The 25,000-nt window shown below is 38.6% G+C and overlaps 1 protein-coding gene across 5 annotated transcripts in view; it reads right to left on the bottom strand.

The window, feature by feature from the left end:
- LOC135198012 (glycine receptor subunit alpha-4-like) overlaps positions 1-25,000 on the bottom strand; it is a 758,459-nt gene that overhangs the window by 659,593 nt on the left and 73,866 nt on the right. The window contains exon 1 of one of the 5 annotated variants that reach the window (XM_064225360.1): positions 14,268-14,878. The exons of the other annotated variants lie outside the window; for them this stretch is intronic. The gene's annotated coding sequence lies outside the window, so the exon portion shown is untranslated. Of the gene's footprint in view, positions 1-14,267; positions 14,879-25,000 lie in introns of those variants that run through there. 5 annotated transcript variants of the gene reach the window in all.

Below are 25,000 nucleotides of genomic sequence, written 5' to 3'. Positions count from 1 at the left end.
AATGCAGATATCGGCGAAGAATTGAAAATGCAAAATAAGATAAATATTTTAAAAGAATTTGGAATTCCAAATCGATATAGACATCTTTAAAGAAGCGATAATTCAAAATAGATAAAGATATCTTCTAAGAAGTGAAAATCCAAACTGAATACAGATATTTCCAATGAAGTAAGAATTCTAAATAGTAACAATTGTCTTCTAAGAAGTGAAATTCCAAACTGGAGACAGATCTATGCATAGAAATAAGAATTAAAATGTATACGGAGATATTCAAAGAAGTGAGATTACAAAATGGATGCTGATATCTCCAAAGAAGGCAAAATCCAAATGAACATATATACCATAAGTAGTGAACATCAATAATGGATACAGATTTCTTGTAAGAAGTGAAGCTCTAAAATGGATGCAGATATTGTCTGAAAAGCCAAATCCAAAATGGATGCAGATATCGTCTACGAAGCGAGAATCCAAAATGGACACAGAAGCCTTCTAAGAATTGAAAACCCAAAGGAAAAAATGCAGAATGAATACAGATATCTCTTACAATATGGATATCGAGACTTAAAACGGTCTGGTTTTATAGGGACCTGGAAGTGACAAACGTCCCATCTACCCAAGAAGAGTAAGCAACAATCCCCAGAAGCGGAGCAATATAATATAAGATCTAATATGCAGTATAGAACCAAATGCTATAGAGAAGGACGTCACGTTGCATGAAGGCTGCTAGGGAGGTTAGGGTACAGAAGGGAGGGCGGTTGCAAACATGGCTCAGATTCCCTCAATCATGAAAGTATGCAGTGAAGATAACATCAGCCATATATAACGATATTCAATATCAAGCCGATCCTGTTGCCTTTGTTTAACCCTTTCAAAGTCGGACGAAGAAAAGAACGATGACTGTTATTTCCATTCCAGCACCTGTATTGGACCAAGATCAATGACCATTGCTCTTTTATGTCAGATCTTCGAGTACTTGTGAAATGTTAACCTTTAATGAATTTTAATTTCTATCTTAAAACAAATACACGATTGAAACAACAACAACAATAACAATAATAATAATAATAATAATAATAATAATAATAATAATATATGAAGGTAGGAGACCCTCTCTTAAACATGTTTTGTTAAAGATGATGGCAGCATCAGTGGAATTGATTTTATATATGGTCTTTTCAATTCTTCTTATTATTCTCTTCTCATCAGGGCTGATATTTGCTAATAGCTGGCCGATGTTCATATCTTGGTTAAAGAAATGTTTTCTAAAAATACTAATTTATTGTTATGATAACAAAAGTGGTTAACAAATCTTAGTAATGGAATTCCAACGTTTCCAACCGTATCATCGGTTCATTTTCAAGGAAAGGTGAGCGTGAACTGATTGGAATGGTGGGGGGGGGTCGTTCGGCGGTATTTATTGTGTCCCAGGTGCTCTGTCTGATGGGCGCTGCATTTTCATTGGCTGAACAGAGGATTAAGTCCCTGAGTCAAGCCGTCTTGCAGAGGTGGAAGCTCGCACTGCTCTTCGCGTGCGGACGCTGGAGACTGGGAGCATAGTATTGGGCAGGGGCACCTGATTGGTCCGTTTCGATCGGCTCTATGGTGCCGGCGGGCAGCGCCCTACGTGCCACCGTCGGGAGGAGTGAAGTCTCTTGAGTGGTGTTAAGGCTGGGTCCTCTTCCCGTGCCCGATGTGTAGGGCCTCTAAGAGGCGGAGGCGACGGTGGTCTGCTGCCTTATCGATAATACCAATATTAGGAATAATGTCCTTCCGAGTTATCCTGGTATTGTGGACGTTTTTGCATGATTATGGATGGCGCCTTCCTGAGCGTGGCAGGATATCCTCTTGGAAAATCGCATCGTTGTCATACCAATGTAGGCGCCGGGGCATTCCCGGACAGGGCATTTGTATTGGTAGACAACGTTAGTTTTCTTGAGAGGGTCCTGCATCACAGGGGCTGGGTTGTTTTTCATAATCAGGCCACTGGTCTTCTTGCTTTTATAGTAAATGATCAATTTTACTTTTTTTCGCAGGGTCCGTGGGGGAGACATTCCTTTCGATGATGTTACGAAGGGCTCGCTCATCCTCTTTGTATTTCTTGTGAAATACTCCCTTTGTAAAGAGAGTGAACGTCCTTCAAGGGTGACGGGACGGGGCCGAAGGCTCCTGCCTGGTAAACCTACTTTATCGATGTTTCCTGCTAATGGCTTTTGTTCGATGTACCCTGGTTTTGGAATACCCAGTTGTTTAATTAGAACTTGGGCAACACGTTCTAATTCAGTGTGCGTGTCCTTCCACGAAGAGCAGTGTGAGAGAGCTCTCTTGATGAAGGCGCTGATTGCAGTGCGTTTGTATCTCTCTGGACACTCGCTCTCGCCGTTCAGGCACATGCCCAGGTTCGTGGGTTTCGTATACACTTGTGTTACGAAGCGTTCTTCTTGTTGCCCGAGGGAAGCAGCCAAAGAACTCCGAGCGAAAGAGGATGTCACCGTCCGTCGGGCCGATAAAACCGCTGCATTTGTACTCATCCGCACTGAGGAATACCACCACAAGTTGGATGAGATACTGTCAGACAGCAGCAAATTCCAGAGAATACTTAAGAACCCGGTAGATGACATTAAACGTGAGGCCAATAGGATATTGAGACTGTCAATGCAGCTTCCAATGCCCTTCACTTGCTGCCGATCGTAGGGGGACTACGACCTTGGCTATATATACGGGAATGTTAAAACCCATAAACCAGGAACCCGTTACGCCCCATCATTAGCCAAATTCCCGCTCCTACATACCAGCTTGCGAAGAAATTGAATGCTATTTTGACTCCTTACGTTCCAGATGACCACAGTTTGAAGTGCCTCTGCCGAGTTTATAGAAGCCCTGAAAACGACACGTCCGGAGGAGTTATTGCATCGATGGACGTGGAGTCCCTGTTCACGAACGTCCCCGTGGATGAAACAATCCAGATAATTCTGGATCGTGTATACAGAGACGACTCCACGCCCCCATTAAACATCCCTGAGCATGCCCTCCAAAAACTCCTTGAAATATGTACGAAAAGGGCCCCTTTCTCCACCCACAGAGGCCATATGTACACGCAAAAAGACGGCGTAGCGATGGGTTCTCCCCTCGGAGTACTTTTCGCGAACTTCTACATGGGTACTGTGGAACGTCGGGTATTCGCCACCATCGAGAAACCGTCTATGTACGTCCGATATATTGACGACACCTTCATCAGTGCCAACACGGTGGAAGAAATAGAGCGCCTGCGACAAGCCTTCCACGACCACAGCAGACTCAACTTCACCATCGAGCATTGCCGTGACCGTCGCCTCCCCTTCCTTGACGTTCTCGTCGGGCAACAAGAAGAACGCTTCGTAACACAAGTGTATACGAAACCCACGAACCTGGGCATGTGCCTGAACGGCGAGAGCGAGTGTCCAGAGAGATACAAACGCACTGCAATCAGCGCCTTCATCAAGAGAGCTCTCTCACACTGCTCTTCGTGGAAGGACACGCACACTGAATTAGAACGTGTTGCCCAAGTTCTAATTAACAACGGGTATTCCAACCGGGACATCGAAAAAGCCATTCGCAGAAACGATCGATAAGTGGTACCAGCAGGAGCCTCGCCCCGTCGCCCTTGAAGACGTCACTCTCTTTTACAAGGGAGTATTTCACAAGAAATACAAAGAGGATGAGCGAGCCCTTCGTAACATCATCGAAAGGAATGTCTCCCCCACGGACCATGCGAAAAAGTAAAATTGATCATTTACTATAAAAGCAAGAAGACCAGTGGCCTGATTATGAAAAACAACCCAGCCCCTGTGATGGCAGGACCCTCTCAAGAAAACTAACGTTGTCTACCAATACAAATGCCCTGTCCGGGAATGCCCCGGCGCCTACATTGGTATGACAACGATGCGATTTTCCAAGAGGATATCCTGCCACGCTCAGGAAGGCGCCATCCATAATCATGCAAAAAAACGTCCCACAATACCAGGATAACTCGGAAGGACATTATTCCTAATATTGGTATTATCGATAAGGCAGCAGACCACCGTCGCCTCCGCCTCTTAGAGGCCCTACACATCGGGAAGGAGAGACCCAGCCTTAACACCACTCAAGAGACTTCACTCCTCCCGACGGTGGCACGTAGGGCGCTGCCCGCCGGCACCCTAGAGCCGATCGAACGGACCCAATCAGGTGCCCCTGCCCAATACTATGCTCCCAGTCTCCAGCGTCCGCACGCGAAGAGCAGTGCGAGCTTCCACCTCTGCAAGACGGCTTGACTCAGGGACTTAATCCTCTGTTCAGCCAATGAAAACGCAGCGCCCCATCAGACAGAGCACCTGGGACACAATAATACCGCCGAACGACCCCATTCCAAGAAGCCTTGCAAAAACTTGAGGACAAGTGCACACAACTGGGACTCAAAATCAACAGAAATAAGACAAAAGCCATGGCAATAAACATGATCAAAATCCACCCAACCTTCTACTGAAAGGAGACGTCATAGACTGGGTGGATAGCTACACATATCTGGGAGTCTGCATTGCAGATTCACTATCTCCTGAGAAGCAAAATACAGCTCCTCAAGCCAAAACAAAAATAGGGCTTAATGCCCTAAAGAAAATCACATCATTGCAAGAAGGTGCGACATACCATCTGCTCAGGAGGTTCTACATACAAACCATCAGAGCACAAGTAGAATACGCAGCACCAGTCCTGACAAATCTCAGAAAGGATCAACAGCAGAGGCTGGAAGTCATCCAAAACAACGCAATGAGACTTATACTTGGAGCCCCAATGTGGACAAGAATTTGTCTCTTGAGGGTCAGAGCACAACTGCAGTCTCTCAAGCACAGGATAGGCCAAAGAAATATTGCCATTCTGTGCAAAACCATCAGAAACGACAGAAATGGACCACACAAAAACAAAATGCAAGCGTGTATAAACTTGCACGAAGAACTAGACCCGCCAAAAACCTATGCGGGCAGTATACTCCAGACACTGAGAGAACTGGGTATGCAGGACACAGTGAAACACATAACAAAGGATGTCCCACCTGAGGGATACCAAAAACCACCTCCCTGGGTCGAAGACCCAATCCGGTATAACTTCACAATACTACCGGCAAACAAAGCACTGTGCACAGCAGCACAAATGAAAACTGCAGCAGAAGTAGCAATCGGGAACACAGCAGCTGAAAACCTAATATTACACTGATGGCTCAGTTGACACAGAAGCTCCAGCAACTGCAGCAAGCAGTGGCTGCCCAAGACTTCAAAGGAAGCTGGAGGCTATCCAACAATGCCTCCATACTACAAGCGGAACTAATGGCAATCTTAAAAGCCTTAGAAAATTCCAATTTAAAAGAAGGACACACAACAGTGCATATTGACTCCAAAGGAGCAATACTCGCTATCAAAGCGACAAATCCAAAGAAAATGTGACACTGATAACAGCCATAAAATCATTGGCCAATTCACATCAAGCTGCTGGCAGGAGAGTCACACTAAACTGGATACCCAGCCATGTGGGAATCCAGGGAAATGATGAAGCTGACTTCCTTGCCAAAAGTGCCCTCAGCTGCAGTACAGTAAGCATAAAAGTGCAACCATCCATAACACACCTAAAGGAAATGGCAAAAAGCTATGCCAAACTCCAAGAAGAGAGTGAAGTACGACGTCACTAACCACTACAAGAGTCAAGGACGTCCAAGTGGTATGTGGATGTCACAAATCTAACTCCGCATGACATCACAAAACAAACCACTAGAAAACTCTCAGTCATCACACACAGATTAAGGCTAGGATACCTCTGCACCTGGCAAATGATAGGAAATGAGGGCAGGTTATGTCAGTACTGTGACCGAGAGGCAATCCAGCCCCTCGAACACTACCTACTAGACTGCCCAGAGACACAATCTTACAGATCAAACCTAACTGAAATAGAGCTGACACCGGCACAGATCACCAGACACATCTTAAATAACATAGGGACATATGGGAATCTCCTAATGTCTCACCCACCTCCCAGGTAAAAGGATGAATCACACGGCATTTCTCCATAGACACATGGGAATCTCCTAGTGTCTTGTAAACAAAAAAACAATGAAAGCCACACAAAGCACGAACCCTCTACTTCACTGGTTGCAATGGGAGTCATAAACATCTTTTGGAGCATATGTATAAGTGTGAGTATGCATGAACATGTATATATACTATAATACTTGCTTAATGTTGGTTTGATATATATTGCAATATTTTCAGATGCTACACACATGTATATATATTGCGCCTAAAATGTTTATAGGTAACGCCTTCTTTCCCTCAAACTAAAACTCGCTTCCTTCTTCCTACTCAGCACTCTTCAGCTAGGCTGAGTCTCACTGCTATAAAACTTTCTCTCCTACTGATGGGTACCGTAAGGTTCAAAGGGGTTGCAATCCTGCCTGTCACCCTATCTCCTTTCCAAAACTAACCGCCAAAGCACTGTTTTTGTATCTTTACAGATATTCCAGTTACGGGCTGCTCTAGGAGCAAGAGCCCGTGCCAGCACAAGGCTGGCTTAATCTCCAACAACAACAAACCCATTCCAATCAGTTCACGCTCACCTTTCCTTGAAAATGAACCGATGATACGGTTGGAAACGTTGGAATTCCATTACTAAGATTTGTTAACCACTTTTGTTATCATAACAATAAATTAGTATTTTTAGAAAACATTTCTTTAACCAAGATATGAACATCGGCCAGCTATTAGCAAATATCAGCCCTGATGAGAAGAGAATAATAAGAAGAATTGAAAAGACCATATATAAAATCAATTCCACTGATGCTGCCATCATCTTTAACAAAACAATAATAATAATAAAATATAATATAAATATTCATTACTTCAAGCAGCTGCAAAATATATCAAATAATTGCATATTTCTTTTAATATATACATGACATCAAAGGTACTTTATGTCCAGATGAGGAGATATTTTAATTGTCATTGTCTGAAGCAATGGGTCACCGATATAAACTTTCTGAAAGACTCCAGCTGTTGGAAAGATGAACGTTAAGAGAGAGAGAAAAAAAAAGATGAAAAATATCAAAAGCTCTCAGCAATTTCGAATCCCAAAGAAACAACGCAAACGTCAAAACGGAATAGATGATATGGGAGGAGGGGTCACAGGGAGAACTGGAGGGGTGGAGGACTGGGTAGGAGGGAGAGAAGCGACCAGCAAAGCTTGTATCAGACAAGAGGCCTCCGACTGCCACAGAGCCCGACTGGAGGACATTCTTGCGATGGAATTTAAACATTCAACTTTCGTCTTGACTTATTCGTATCCCAAAAGGCTCACTCGGACTTTTTATTTCACGAATTGCTAAATATTTTGGGGCTTATGAATGTCCTATGTGAAAGTGTAGCGCACATGATGAGAATAACAATGGATTATTTTTCAATTCAACTGACAATAATCATACAAAGCGTAGAGTGTATTACAGAACTGCAGAACAATTTAAGACATATTCAAATCATCGCACATCGAACAATCTCCACTGCTCTCCTTTTAGAAAATCAGATGCAGAATTCTGAGAGAGAGAGAGAGAGAGAGAGAGAGACTTTTCGTATATGAATAATTAACAAAGTTTCCAATCAATTTTGAAACAACATCCGATTCGTTTCAAGCAGAACGAAAGACTTCCTGAATTCAAACATTTGCATCTAATTACCAGTTATGCAGGTCGGGGAAAACTCGACGCTACTAATCAGTATCATTTGTGCTCGACTAATGAAATGCTAACGGATATTAATCAAATCCGTTCGAAAAACGACCCTTGATAGAAAAAAGATGGCGAAACTGAATTCTTAATTAAAAATTTATTATTCTAAACCGCATTAACAATGATGCATAGTGGATCAGTGTAATCAGGGCGTGAATCATTTGGGAAGTCGTCACTATGAAACAATTCAAGAGACTGAAAAGCAGTTATGCGATTCTTAAACAAAATTAAAAATAAAAAAGACTGAAGGAGAGCTTACCATTGTTTTGAGTACATATACTTAAAAAGCTCCATAGGTAGTAGTGGCACAAGCATACACATATACTAACACACAAATATATATATATATATATATATATATATATATATATATAATATATATATATATATATATATAAGACCGAGAGAGAGAGAGAGGGAGAGAGAGAGAGAGAGAGAGAGAGAGAACAATAATGTTCTAAAATTAATCATATAAAATGAATTAGTTGTCTAGAACATACAGTGAAGTTCTTATCAATTTCGCTCACCTCCAATGACGATGACCGGCTTTATCAAATCTAGGTTGTAAAGCTAAGCACCGAGGCACTTTCATCCATTCAGCGCTTAAGACAATGCAAAGAGGGAGTTGGTATGGCTGGACAGTAGGATAAGGGAGATAAAGTGCAAGGATCTAAAGGTCGAATTGGGAGAAAGCTATACATATATACATGCATGTATATATATAATGTGACATATTCTGAACATGATTTCTCATTCCCATTTCACGTTCTTTAACGTTATTCGTCAGAGTAGAGCGGCCACAATGAGGTAAATGTAAGCATGTTTTCAGTGGACGAGCGTGTACTTAAGGACGATCTATAACTGTTTATCACTGTTTATCACTCTGTTTTCGATGGTTATCTATTTGTCGTTTTGTCTCTGCTTAACTTGATGTGAGGTACCACCAAATATAATCACGTTTATTAGTGGACAAATATTATTTAACCAAGAACTTTTAGCTCTTATTTTATTATGAAATTAATGTAAATCTCTCTTTTAATGCATACTAATGTAAGTAAAATATTTATGCGGTGTTCGTTAATTTACTAACAAAATATTTAAGGATCATAAATCACTACGTACGCAATTTTTCCTAAATCAAACCATTGTGATATTCACGCCTCCTTACACTACACAGTCGAAAAAGGAAATGAAATATAATGAAGACGACCACCCAAAAGTCTTAGAAGAAGAAAATAATCATCATAAATTAGCAGCACCATTAATCGAATACCAAACATACCGCTGACCAGTCGCGCTACGCTGACCGATAACAGCAATCCAGGATCAACATTATTCGTAAAACTTCACCCATACGGCTGACCTACAAAAAGGTGAGGAAAAATAAGTAAATAAAAAGTACTACACAAAATTTTATCAAGACAGCCCTAGCTTTATGAATTCGTAGCTTAAATACATCTTGTGTGTTCCGATAAGAAGTAACATTGCCAGGAGAAGGGCCTATCTTTCCGGCAACAGTTTATGCCGTCGTGGCGGCTGATGCAGATGTAGTGCCCTTTGAGGAATGCCTCACTGACAGTGGGTCTCTTGAGCTTCCAAAGCTCAAAAGGCATCAAGAACTACCGACGACTGAGTTTCCCAAGAGGGATGAAAGAGGTCCTAAGATTATGTAATACAAATTCCTTATGTTTAAGACCCTAGGACCAACTAGGGAATACAAAGTTCTCCTAAAGACAGATGGTGCCGACCAAGCTACATTTCCTTGTCAGTTAACACACATTAAACTGAGGACTGATGAAACTAGAGAATCGACGACATTTCAAGTCAAAAAAAATGGAATTGCAACAATTTTCCCTATTTCAAAAAATGGCCATGTTGTAAATATGTTCTTTGAAGACACAATTACCCCTTTTATCGAAAAAAATTAATATTGCAATTTCATCATCAAAAACCATCACAGTAATAGACGATAAATTATCAGGAAATGGCCAAAATTATTATATAAAGAAAGCAGGCCAGACAAGTGTGTGGCAAGCATAACAACAACACAAAAAAAAGGGACGTGGTGGAACAAACTGACCAGCAATCCAAGTAATTGGAGTATTACGGGCAAAGCCTCGTCATCGATTCTCTAGAGGACACAAGAGTATAACTGCGACAAAACTCAAATTAGCGAGCGGCTGTTTCTTTAGCGAGCGGCTGTTTCTATCTTTAAACGCAATTCATTCACGAGCCATGAAAAAAATATATTTCACATTCGACATAAATCATCATAAGCTTCTGAGTTAGGGAACAAATAAATATCGTTCATTAATGAAAAATAAAAAATCTGATTAACAACTCTTGTTATGCGCAATTATAAATTGAAAATATCCCCTCCCCATACAGGCGAAGGGGTCCCGGTGGTGTGGGGTTACAATTGTTGAGTTTCCGCGTCTACCGTGTAAAGTAATGAATTGTAAAAATTTGCAAAAACAATCCTAGCATCCTTGTGCAAAAGGCACTGGGTCTTAATGAGGCCTGAAAACACAAAATAAATGAAAAAGTCAACATGCTACCTTATAGCAATCTTTGGACCCTTGAGCAACATCTGGTGACGAACACGGGTTCCAGTGAAACAAACCAGATAACTAATAACAATTTCTTCTGTTGTCTACCCTTTGTTTATTTACCTCACGTCGTGTTCCTAAAGTCCAACATGTTTGTACGTGTGGTTTCAGGACCACTTTCTATGTCAGAGCAATTTCTTTGGCTGTGGACTGTTTGTTTACTTAAGCCATTTGGCCTCTCTATATTCCCTTTTTATCAACTTTTAGTCATACTTTTACTTTGAACTTTTTGACGACGCTCAGCTGTAAACTGCTTTCTTTTATACTATACCCGCCAGATAATGATGCCTATTATTTCCTTATGGTCCTTGCTATATTGCGTATGCATCTATATAAGTATGTATATATATATTGCGTATGCATTTATGTAAGTATGAATACACACACACATACATAATATATATATATATATATATATATATATATATATATAGATATATAGATATATATTATATATATATATATATATATATATATATATATATATAAATTAAAATTAATATACATACATACATACATACATGAATAACATGATCACGAAGTATATAAAACGTGATGCTACGTATTAATAACCTTTATATATATTATATATATATATATATATATATTATATGTATGATAGGAACAGTGAAAAAATTAAAGAGAAAGAATATCGCTTCCTCTTCGGGCATGCATTATTAACCCCTTATTCAAGTCAATCTCCCACTTGACAAATGTCATTTTTTGGTAAATTCCTTTAAACTTGAAATTGTGATAGTTTGAAACTTTTATTTTTTAGACACAGGCTGTTCTTTTTTTTATTATTATTAAATATAATACAACAAAATACGAAGGTAATGTCCGGATTTTAGTACATTTTTCTTGTAACAAACCCCGACTAATGAGTAATCACAGCTATTAAATTACGCATCAGTTTTCGACTTCGCTTCAAAAGATCCTGACTTGAAACGTTCTTCCTATAACAGCCAAATTTCCTCATTTGTCAAAATAGCCGCATTGTCCCTCTGAAAGTGGAAAACTTGATAGTTACCATGAAGGCCTCCGCTTTTCAGACGTTTCGGGCTATCCAGTTCATTTCCCTCATATTCTTCACATGATGATTTAGATTACATGGCATTGTTCTGGTTACTTGTTTTTGCCAGAAGACAAGGGAGTCTAGGGCAGCGCCGCTCTCGGGGATTGTAAATCACTACACTTTCTATTTTGAAAGTTTCCCTTCACTTTGTGGTAACAAAAGCTCCTCTGCCCGTGTTAAGAGCCTGGGTGTCTTGGGTCGCCGAAAGTCCGTTTGGCTCAAAGATAGTCTTCAAAACTGATCATCAGACTAAAGAATTCCAATTTTTCTGGTAAGCGTTATCATCTCTTGGCAGGCTTGTGAGTGTGTCCGTATCCGCGTGCGTGTGTATGCGTGTCTATGTTAGAATAACGAGACGCTGGTTAAGGCTTTATAAATCTTAAAACAGTTTCCCTAAAGTTCTTCGAAATTTAGTTAGCCGTGAGAACATATCCCTACTTTAATCTCTCTGGATTGCTGGGTCGCTTCTTTTTTGTAATTTTAAGAAAATGGTGGCTTGTAATAAAATATAGGTTTATAAATATTTTGTCATTCAATCTCATTTTTATTCTCAGCGTTTGGTTAATAGCTCTCGATTCTGTCTTTATGTTAAATGGAATTGATGAAGCTAAATGATAAAAGGTTTTTATTTGAGCAGTTAATGAAATTCTCTGTTGTGATGATAACTTGGTATTAATTTGAGTCATGCGACGACCCACTAATTATCATATATATATATATATATATATATATATATATATATATATATATATATATATATATATATATATATATATATATGAGAGAGAGATATTACGTAAATTTCTCTGTGAATTATATATCTATAAAAACTACAACTACCTCCACTGTTAACCCAAAATCCACTTTATGAACGTAAAAGCTTTTGGACAAACTTGAGCCACAATCAGCCCATGTTCAAAACAATTTACGGAAAGCCAGAAGGTGCTAAGAGGTAAAATAAAAGGGCCCTAAACTTGAACCTGGTTACACAATAACCCGTGTTGCCACAGTCAGGGGAACTTACCTTTTGGCCAAGGTATGTATACACCTTTGAGTATGGTAACATTGCTAGACTGCGTAACTAAGACCGATGGTTTTTCGTTGAATTCGCTGATAACTAATAATGTTAAAATAAGACAGATCAAACTGGGTCTTTTCGTCCGTAACATTTAAGGCAAATTTGTAAAAATAAGCGCCAACGACGAGTCTTAGAAGAACCTATATAGGAAGATTCAAATTAGAAACATCACACAATCTAAACGGCGTAATTACAAGCATCCAAAGCAAACGATAAAATGTGTGATTCAGGAGATAATTAAAACTAAACAATGTCAATTTAAAAGTTCATACTATGCGGGTAATTGTAAAACTTATGCAAGAAATGAAATATCATTTTTATCTTTTTTCTATCTCCAGAATAAGGGCAACCATCACCCTCTCGTCTCCAGTCCACACATTCTTTCTCCTAATATCACCTGCCATTATTACATCCTTACCATGATACCATTTACAACGACAATGTGATTTCGTCTCAATTACACATCAATATTCTTCACATAAAAAAAACTGCGTATTCACATGATAATTTAGAGAGAGTGAGAGAGAGAGAGAGAAAAGAACTTTCATCCCAGCTTATATACTTTTACTCTCGAACGATTGCAGATGTTCGCTTTTACCAGAGGTGTGTCGACAAAACAGTCAATCTATGTTCTGTACTTATCCTCCAACATATACATTCCAATACGCTGACAGTGTCATATAGAACGGCAGAGATATAACAGAGCATATTACCATATTCAAAGAGACAGATTTGAGTACACTAACAGCAATAAATCAGAGAGAGAGAGAGAGAGAGAGAGAGAGAGAGAGAGAGAGAGAGAGAGAGAGAGAGAATTTACTGTTCATTCAAGTGGTTACAAGAGAGCAGATATGAATACGAAAGATGAGAGAATACATTGGTTCACTGGAGTGATTGGTTAACCGACAAAGAGACATTAATATTACACAGATAGAGAGACACGCAAATTTAATGGTATATAGTAGTTAGAAAGCAGAAAAAATGAGTATTGGAGAGAGAGAGAGAGAGAGAGAGAGAGAGAGATAGAGAGAGAGAGCTGCCATGGAATATTTGCCGTGACGTGACAATCCCCTAAAGTTCAAGGCTAAAACGAAATATCACGTCTGTCTTCTAATAGATCTCATAGGACCCCTGAAGACAATGAACATGTTCTTTTCTGTACTTTTCTTTCCACATTTTCGCAGACTAATTGGGACGCTGTGATTAACGTGAATGCACTGTAACGGCTGTGCTTTTAAATTGCTAATGAAATCAAATATACCCCAGTGTTTAATAAACCATTCAACTCAAGGGAATTTAATGTTGAAAAAAAGACACCCCTGCAAGGAAAAGGAGCTTCTACATGAATACGTTTTTCCCTTCTGAGACTAGTCTTTGACTGCTACACTCTCACAGAGAGAGAGAGAGAGAGAGAGAAAGAGAGAGAGAGAGAGAGAGAGAGAGAGAGAGAGAGAGAGAGAGAGAGAGAGAGAGAGAGAGAGAGTATTTTGATAATTTACTAGACATATCCTTTTTAAAACTCCCGTTTTAATTATTAATCACGACTTAGTTCTTATCAAAGCTAAACTGGCAAATATAAAATAACATATATATGTGTATGTATGTATGTATATATATATATATATATATATATATATATATATATATATATATATATATATACATATATATAAACGTGAACATTACAAGTATTAACTCCATACAATTGAGTCGTATGTGTTACCTTACCTTGGCGTTGAGGAAGATACTTTCGGTAAGGGGAAGTAAACTTCACCTCTGGTTAGAGGAATAGCTGGGAATACCAAGGACAGATATTATATTTTTCAATCGCCATACCGAGCTAAACTTGAATTATGTTCTTTTCCTTTTGAATGTTACATGTGCCCAGGCATCTACACACTACAACAGCATAGCAAGGATATACTAAAGTCTCATTTAATTTCCGCTACTCTATAAGTCTAGTTTTACTAAAGTTAACATTTAATTGAATCTGATATTGTTTACGAGATTAAACAGCGCATTTCCATGTCAAGCACAACAACATCAACTAAATAAAAACGTTGGTCAGTTTAATTGTTTTAAAACCTGGTGACAGCAACTAAGAACTTATCACAGTGATAAACGCATGGCTCGTAAAGCCCAAAATAAATTTGGATGAACTCCTCCGTCTCGTGTGAGGAAACCCCTATCCACGCGGGGAAGAGGCGGCACCATACAAACCGCGGCGGAACTTGATGCTCAGGCCAGCGCGTGGCACCCTCGAGATGCGAGTGTGCCTTGGGAGGAAGCCTGTGTCAGAGGAGTGCCGCTGCCACGCACCCTCCTTTCGCTGAGTTCTGTGCCGCACTGACCCCGTCTGGAAGAGCCTGGTCTCAGCTGACACGACTGCCAACGCGCCCACTACCACATGCAAGGTATTCGGCAACCCCGCCAACCATGTCCGAGGTATTCTATGGGTATGCCCGCTGTCATCGAGCAGATTTTACTTTCTCATACGTTCGCAGTCTCGCTCGCATTCCTCGGATATCAATGCAATATTGTGCGATATATTAATATCTTAGAGTGCGGAAAAAGTTGTTTTCAACTAATGCTCGGAAATTTGCTGTTCGGAAAGTAACCACGATGACGACGATCTGTTGTTGAGGTAACAAATTATATAAATATCTATTTAATAATTTTCCTCTGGTTACCTTGCAGATCTATTTATAATCATTAGAAAGTTAAAGACAAGAACATCCAAAATAATCTAAGAGCACACATGACACGCAAAGAGTAAAAATAATGATGAGAACCAGTTTTAATCTGTTTGAATGTCTTCGGCCCAAAAAAAAGTCCGAGATATTAGTAATGCAGATGTTGACAACTGTAAGTCAGGTGCTGATATTAAAAAATATAGTATTCTCATAAAAGAAATTACTTGAGAAATATTCATGAAAATTAAATAAGAAAAATACGATTCCATAAATGACGAAACCTGCCATGAATATTGATATACTATACTTGAGCAACAGGAGGTTGCATTGATTAGAACTTCTCAATCGTTAAAGAAAGGCCCCGTTGTCGCAAAGTGGACTGGAGGAAGACAAGATTTACAGCCATACAAATTTAAATAAAAGGAAAGAGGTATATCAAAATCTAACAGGAACAAAACATGGGACGCACGAACAACTCTGTAACGGAAATTAAACTCAGCTTGTTCTCAGGGATGCCGAGGGATATCTTGAAAATTAAATAAAATGAAACTAAATCAGAAGTAATGAAGTGTGGTCTAAATGAATGAACATTATAGAGACCGTATTCATTCCTTGAATGAAACCCGTATATGGAATTACTGCCGACAGCGCGCTTATCTTCAGTTCACCTTCATCGCACTCGATATTTAGCTTTGCATCCAAGATGTAGCTCTATACTTAGCTACTCAACTTCTCTGATTTTGACTTGTTTCAATTTTTTCATCTACTTTACAAATGAATCCTTCGGACAACCTTCTAAAGAATCTAAAAACATTACCCAGTGGTCTAACTGAACTGTATCATCATCATATAATAATAATATTAATAATAAAAATAATAATCATCATCATCATTCAAATAAAACTGTACCCTTGACTAAATTTCTGTGTCCAATAAAGATTCGCGGAAAACAAAAAAAAATTTAATCTGCCTTTAAAATACAATAATCATGATTTTCCCCGCAGTAACTCTCGGGAGGTACATTTCAAGATAAATTACAGAGAAATTCTCAATTCAAGCTAGAATAATAATACCAAAAGTACCATGTTACTTTTGCTTACTTGTGGATTAAACATATAAAAACTAAAGAGCCCTTTATAAGTTAGGCTTACTGTCTACGTGCTAAGATAAAGGTAAAAAATTGTCAGAACTGGGTTAAACTTAAAAAGGTACCAACAGTCCAAAAATCACGCGAATAGTTTCAGCGTCTGTCAAAGCTGCCTCAGCGAGCGGCTCAAGTTCGCAAAATACCTTAAGCCTGGATTAAGAGAGAAAATAACCTGCTGAAAAATAAAAGTTGGTGTGGATGGAAGATATAACCTGACATCGGATACGAAAAGCAGGTTGGAAGCAGATTGCTGGATTTAGGTAATGCAGCAAAGAGAAGGTATGCTGTGCATAAAACAGTAGGAAAAATATAAACGGAATAATGTTTAATCTTATGAATACAGAAACAGAAAACGGAGTAGCAACTGTTCTATGTGAAAGTCTTGTCCGAAGAGTGCAGTTGATCTAGTGTGAATAAATAACAATCTAATTCGATGCAACAAATGAATTCCGGTTATGAAAATTCAGCTATTGGTTATTGCTTAATACTTATTGTGATAATTACAAAAGATAATTACAGCTTTCATAGGCAAATCTATAACTGTGAGCATTATTTTATTATTAAAGCAGACTCAGTGGAAAACTCATGCCTTATAATATTCAATTAGTTCTTCAATGTATCTTTACCATGATTTCAAAAGGACATCATCGAACATTACTTCTCACTGCATACGTGCAACTTGTTATAAACCTCAGGAAGACCGAATGGCTGCTATTGTCTCTTTTGAACCAGCAAATCCTTTTTGGTGTGCATACCTAGTGAAGACCTAAGGCCGGCGTCACACTATGCGGTGTCGCCGCTACGGCGAAACTGTACTATGTGGCGCTGCACATGGTGATATCACACACAAACCAATGAGAGGTGCCACAGTAGTGCGGCGCTGCCGTTTCTGCCGCCGTATTGTGCTGCAGCATGCTGCGGCAGCGCCGGACCGCCGTAAATCGCATCCGGCCGATTGCCGTGGGAAAACACACAGTTCTATGCACGTGGTCACACCAGACGGCTACACTGCTTCCGGCGCTCCCCTTAACCACTTGCGTTTACAAATATGTTTAATCGTTGATTTATTCATTCAATGCATTCATGCAAGTCCGCAATGAATCCCTCTTATCATTTTCATAAGTATCCTACTCCTATGTAGGATATGCAAGGACCATTACATGTACAGGGACCACTTCATATGCAGGCATCATTTCATCAAATGCAGGCACCATCTCAGCTTATACAAGCACCATCTCCTGTAGAAGTACTATCTCCTGCACAAACACCGTCTCCTGCACAAGGATCCTTTATGCAATCACCAACCCCTATGCAGTCAAACTCCTGTCCATTATGGCACCAAAGATACCCAATCCACGTCTATACAGGGCTTTAAAGTGATTGACGTAGTGTCTCCTCAATCTCATTACTAAACATCTACTTGCTTCGATTACGGAGTAGTTTTTCAGAATTCAAGGAATATTTTATTTTTACATTTGATTCTTCGTTTTGGATCTGAATATTATAATATACTGTAGTTACTGTATTGCATTACCATTTTTTCCATTCTGAATAAATCATGTCATAATGTTTTTTTTTTTTTTACTCACATTAGTGCAATTGTAATCTTTCTTCTGAAGATATTGATCTTCGAAACTTTGTATTTTTGCTTCGAGATATGAGGCCTCAGCACTTTCAGCAGTTCATCAAAAAAGCTTTGGACATTCGGTAATACTAAAAAAAACTTTCATTACATTTCCGTATACTCTCATAAAACTTTTCAAATCTTTCGCTTGTTTCTCGTTCAGCATTAAATGGGTGAACCCAGTGTTTACGACGAGTTGGCTCTTTCAGTAAGCCCTCTGCTTCTGATGCACAAATAACTTTTAGTTTGGACAACATGATAATCAAACTATCGATAGCTGGCTGCTGGGGATAGACTGGGAGACTTCGCCGCTTATGTGTGACAGTATGCAGGCAATGCGGGGGTGCCGCATACGGTTCCGCCGAAGCGGTGACACCGCATAGTGTGACACCGGCCTAAGCAGACTGACAGCTGCAAGAAGGTATATACAGCACTTTCACATTGAGGGAAACCACCTTCTTCAGAGGCGTCCAACCAAAAAAGCTAAAGTGTTGCCAGATTTGGAATTCCACAGCTGCACCTTTCAAGTGAAGTTCTTTAGCCATTTGATAATAGTCTTTCACAATACAAAGAAACTTTGCTGTCATAATAACGCACGAAAGTCGCACAAATGACACCAGAGTCTTAGCGTTTTAGACCCAAATGGTCTGTAACAAGTATGAGAAACCAGTAGCTGTATCCCCCTCAGTTATCTGAGCAGCTAGCCAAGTTTTGTACTTCTTTGCTCCATCCTCCGTTATTCACAAAACTTCACATCACTTACAAGACAGCTGAGGATACATGGCACAGACCTAAGGATGGAAGTTATGTAATGATGAAGATTGGCCAACGTTATTTGTCAAGACGTAGTTTCAGCAGATGAATTTAACCAGGCATTACGTTACGCAAAGACGTGAAATGCCGAGAAGACACATCAAAGATCTCTCCGACTCTCTCATTCTTTTTCTGTATATAAGGCTGTTCGCATGCCCTTTCTTACGCTGGTTCCAACCGCCATAGTATACAAGCTACCACGTATGCAATACAAAGGTTAAGCCACCAGATAGAAATGGTATTAAACGGAAAATACCGACTCGTTCGGAACTCGGACCTATGCTTTATCGGTGTGTGTGTGTGTGTGTGTGTGTGTGTGTGTGTGTGCGCGCGCGCGCCTGTATGCATATAGGAGCAATCCCACCCTTATATACATGATCACCATCAATTGTGGCTTCCTACACAATACATATACATATTAAAGGCCTGCCACCATGAAGTATTGCTCCGAAAAGTCCACTCACATTTCTCATGAGAAGGCCATAAAAATGTTCGTTGAAATGTCATGTTCGTCCCCGATAGATTTAAAGAAAAAAAAAATCTCAAGACGTTTGTCTTCCGTCACGCAATTTCATTTTAACCAATCACAACTCTAGCTTCGGTGCAAGCGCTAAAATTTTTGAAATGTAATGTCACATTACTTTTGAAGGACCATGCAAGGATATAATTTAATATTGCAATTGAGTGAACGACGACGTTTCTCTAAACTACGTCGAGGCAAACTTAGGGAACACGGACAGGAATAAGATAGGTACCAACTTTTCAAGAAGAGAACTTACTCCGCATCTCTTTAGGAATAAGACGACTTCCTCACAGAATGATATAAGATGATGACTTCATCAAAATACGGCTCCAAAATTAAACATGAAAGCCAAATAGGAAAGTACTGAATAAACCTAAAAATGATAACGTACCATTGTAATGCGTTAAATATAGGTACTAGCATTTACCAAATAATAGAATACAACGACTGATGTTTACTTTCCAACATGGTTACAACTCTGTACGAATGAAAAAATAGCAAACATATATGAGAGAGAGAGAGAGAGAGAGAGAGAGAGAGAGAGAGAGAGAGAGAGAGAGAGAGAGCCTTTTACCGTGGTAAAGAATCCCAACTAATACGAATGAAATTAGGAAAAACAGAGCAATGCCTTGCAACAAAGGCCAACTGTACAGACAAAATACAAACTCACTTACGCAAACACACAAACAGTTAACGGTTGTTTTTCCAACAAAGGAACACGAAAAGGAGAACAATAACTACGGGACTTTCCGAGTAAGGCGGTCATCGACACGGTTGTTAAAGAGATAAGTGAAGGTGAATCTTCCTTGGCTACGTATAACTCCTGGCCTGAAAAGTGCCATCAACTCTCTCTCTCTCTCTCTCTCTCTCTCTCTCTCTCTCTCTCTCTCTCTCTCTCTCTTTTTCTACTTCTACCCTACTTCCACCTGAAGACTGACTGGCCCGTCTCGAGGAGTTAGTTGCTTATGAGGTAATTACGCAAATCCGAGTGTTCTAAATATAAAAAAATAATGAATAAAATTACATAAAAAAAGTTCAATCAAGCTCTGAAACTCTAGAAATTGCGATAAAGAATTAGGTACGACCTGTGGAAAGAATATAACGCAAATAAAATTATGGCAAGGGGCATGATGGTATCTTAAGAAGAATAAAAAAAAAAAGTTCATCACAAAGACTGTAAGGATTCCTCAAGAACTTTATGTACAGTTATCGTAAACAACATTTGATGCCAATGAAAATTACAGTCAAAATACAATTTCAGATGACAAATTAATAAATATTTGCTAGTTGGGATCCCGTTACTAGACAAGGTACCGGTAAACTATAAATAAGGTCATTTTGATGTAATGGCTGGATGGATATCGTACTTAAGATTATGAGAAAGGGAGAAGGAGAAAGTAAAAAATAAAGAAAACCTTAATAGTAGGTTTCAAAAGTCAAAATATAATGTTGCCTATGGGAATTTATATGTATATATATATATCTATATCTATATATATATAGTTATATATATATATATATATATATATATATATATATAATCACCAAGTGAAATGTTACGTAGATGCGTCGTTTCACCCAATAAACGGTAAACGAGTGTATACATAAATTCGTGCCAGCCCCACAGCGTTCTCCAGGGTGCAGTCCTGCACCGCCCTTTGACACTAATTCCCCAAGTGGACGTGACGTGGATGACCCAAAGCAAAGGTAAGAGATGGAACACAATAGTTAACCGCTCGTGGTCAGACATTTAGGGAAATGGGGAAGCCTCAAGTAATGTCGATTCTATAGGCATTGAAACAATGTCGACCACCAAAGCGTGACATATCGTTACAGTTCTTTATAAAAACATCAAGTCTCCTGCTTCATTCCTTTGCTTTGCGCTCTAAATGCTAAATATCAAGAATTAGAATAATACACACCGAAGATTGAAACCCATTTCATTCTAATAAATGTACGCAGCTCGATATAGTTTATATATTATCGCTTTCTAAACAGTCCTTATACGACTGTATTGAGCAAATAGTAAAACGATTTGAATAATTTTGTTCTTCCAACTAACGAAAACAAGAGGAACAATAATTAAAGAGGAATATTGTTCTCCTTCATCAGAAATTACTACCAAACACGTGATGCTTAAACAAACGTAACCATTTTCTGCAATCGACTTTACAAGCACGATTAAATCTTCAAACGAACATACTCCAATATCTAATTTGAAAATGTGTAATACGCAAACAGTTTATGCCAATATTCCACAACCATCTAAGTGGGGAATTTCCAATTTCTCTCGACATTCTATAAAATCATATTTTGATGAAAATATCGTCACGGTTATCGCTTAAGAATTCTATTTTGTTCTTAATGGTTATGTTTTAATTTGATTGTTTTCATTTTCTACGAGCAACCCGCAGGAAGCGGGTCAGCTATATCATAAAATACCATTGCCATATTCTTACTACATACTTAACGGCATCCTACAATTTAATATGGATATAACAAAGATATGCACTATGCATAGGAAGTAAATCGTCATAAATATTCAAATAATAAACAAAATGGTTAGTAATTCAATTAGAACAAAATATAAAGGAATGCAATAAGGTTCGCAATCTGTAAACCCCAAAGAAGGCATATATATATTTCCTCAGTTAATTCTTGTAGAGGAAGATACCCTGACAGAGTTCATCAAAATAGCGGTCAGCTTTCCATATTGGACGTTTCCGTCGTAAGGTTCCTCGAATAAAGTATCATTGCGTCTTACAGAGAATGTGAATGCGTACACATACATTTGGAGAGGCACATACATATGAAGACTTGATATATGTAAACATGAACTATAACGTAATATATATAGTACTAAAATGATAAACAACAAACACATAAACAAACAGCATTACTGTACAGATATAATTATTAACATAATATTCGTCAGAGCAGTATACTTTGGCCACAAAGACCTAAAAGTTTTATAAACACGACCGATGTCCTGATATACTGTTAAGCTTCACGCTATGAAGATCATCGATACCGAAAGACTACAAGTGCTGCATCCAAACTAACATGCATACATTCACACACATATACATACATACATACACACACACACACAAACACACACACAAATATATATATATATATATATATATATATATATATATATATATATATATTATATATAGACTTCATATATTCCAATCATATAAAACATTTAGATAAACCACTGAATTAAATGATTAAACATAATCATTACATTATTTTGAAAAAAAATATGGACAAGAACTGGAGAAACAGTTGAGGTTAAAATAATCAAAGTCCGGTCAGATGAAAAGAAATATGAGACGGTCAAGAGTCGTTCGTACTCTGGAAGAGAGAGAGAGAGAGAGAGAGAGAGAGAGAGAGAGAGAGAGAGAGAGAGAGAGAGAGATGCTCGAGTATACATCTTTAAGATCGTGGAATAAAAATGAAAGGTGACATAATGCCACTGAGAATTCCATGAGAAATGTATGGTTGTTTGGAGTCTATCCACAAGTGGGAGACATGTTGATGCATCAAAATATAGGAAGGAGAGAGAGAGAGAGAGAGAGAGAGAGAGAGAGAGAGAGAGAGAGAGAGAGAGAGAGAGATACCAACATTATAACAAGCATTAAAGAGTTTCCAAATCGACTACCTCTAATTTAACCAATCTCTCTCTTCCGCTTTTTCCATGAAGAATACTTGACAAAGAGGGAAATGCGTATCCTAGAATTGCTAAAAGTATCACAAATCTCGAAGAAAAGCCGTTCGCTTACCAAAATAGTTGGGATCACCTGATCGATGCGAGTAGATCACTTGCTTATACTGATATACTAAGCGCAAGATTTTTTTTATATTAAATCACTAATTAACCGTCGTTTACAACGAATGATACTATCTAACCTTTAATTGCTCCAGAGAGAGAGAGAGAGAGAGAGAGAGAGAGAGAGAGAGAGAGAGAGAGATTCAAACGCTAAAGTACTAATTTTAAGCATTTTGATTCAAAACGAAAAGTGCCCGGCCTAGCCAATATCCTTTCCAGAGAGAGAGAGAGAGAGAGAGAGAGAGAGAGAGAGAGAGAGAGAGAGAACTTTTGAAAGTTCGAGTTTAAAAAAAAAAAAATCTATTTTGCGAGGACAAAGAGAGAAAGACAGTGCGCACAGGCAGACAGGCAGTTAGACAAGCGACCCGTCTGACCAGGGGTCTGACTTGAACAATAGCGCATGAAACTATTCAACATAACATGCGTTGTTGTTCTTCATTTTGTTGTTGTTGTTGTTGTGGGGTTACGAGAGGTCCACATTCATTTTTACAGCATCCTTTTTCCGCGGAAACAAAAACTCTCCGGCCAAGAGGACAGCTTTAATATATTTCTTTCATATTGTGGAACGGCGGGGCAGACGAATATTCGATGCACGTATGCAGGTCAACGAGACTTTTTTTTTTTTTTCCCTCCATTTCCTCGCGACCCAGAAAACCTAGTTGCTAAGTCTGAATTTTTTCATTCATTTTTCCCAGTTTTTTATTCTGAACTCCACAGACTAATCTTACATTATTTTACGAAAAATCCACGTTTAAAAATGCTCAAAAGACAAGGGATCAAAAGCCAACGTCAAAAACATACCTGCAACTTTCTAGTTTTTAACTTACATGGCTTAAACTAATCACATACACACACACAAACAAATAAGTAAAAAAAAAATGCAACAAGCTTTTTATGAAATCAGATGAAACGTCTTTTCCGGAAAGGACTGAGATTATACTAAAAACGGGGCATCGCTTGAATACCTTGATATTCAACAAAGTACAACAAGGTCTTGTAACTGTTAAAATACTGTTTTGCGGTCAAGTCCTTCAACTGACTGCATATTATTTACGTCACCGAATCCCCATTATAATAAGTCATTAAGGAAACCAAACCTGACAAGAGTGAATATATATATATATGTATAATACACACACACACACACACACACACACACATATATATATATATATATATTATATATATATATAGATATATATATATTATATATATATATATATATATATATATATATATATAATATATATATATACGGCCCATTCAAAATGACGTAACTCCTTTTCTGGTAATTTTGTACCAGCCCTTCCCCCTTGTCACGCCTCATATCACATGTCCATAACCCCCTAGAAAATTGTGTAACATCAGCTAGTATCCGTCCGTCCCCCCCCCCCCCCCCCCCCCCCCCGCCCCCCCCCCCCCCCCCCCCCCACGAAATATGTTTGCTTTTTGTAAATTCAGTATTTTAAAGCCAAGCCTAATACCTGGAAGTTATTTGAGTGTGTTACATTTTTTAAATATCCTATAATTATGCAAAACAATATAAAATACCTCATTTTCAATATTACTAAAAATTAATAAAAGTCTATGGCAGAATTTTTACATTTACATATTTTCAAAAGAAACAAGGGAAAAAAATCTGAAAATGTTATGTAACTTATGGCTGCAACCCCACGCACCCCCCGGTCACTGTCATACTCATAACACTTCAGCATATCCCCGTCCCCACCTAAGGTGTTGCGTAATTTCTGAACGGCCCATAAAGATATGTATATATATATATATATATATATATATAGTATATATATTGTATATATTATATA

The sequence above is a fragment of the Macrobrachium nipponense genome, chromosome 21 (genome assembly GCF_015104395.2).
Source record: "Macrobrachium nipponense isolate FS-2020 chromosome 21, ASM1510439v2, whole genome shotgun sequence".
Lineage (NCBI taxonomy): Eukaryota > Metazoa > Arthropoda > Malacostraca > Decapoda > Palaemonidae > Macrobrachium > Macrobrachium nipponense.
Note: the sequence above shows the minus strand (reverse complement) of the source record. Positions and strands in the feature narration are given on the sequence as shown.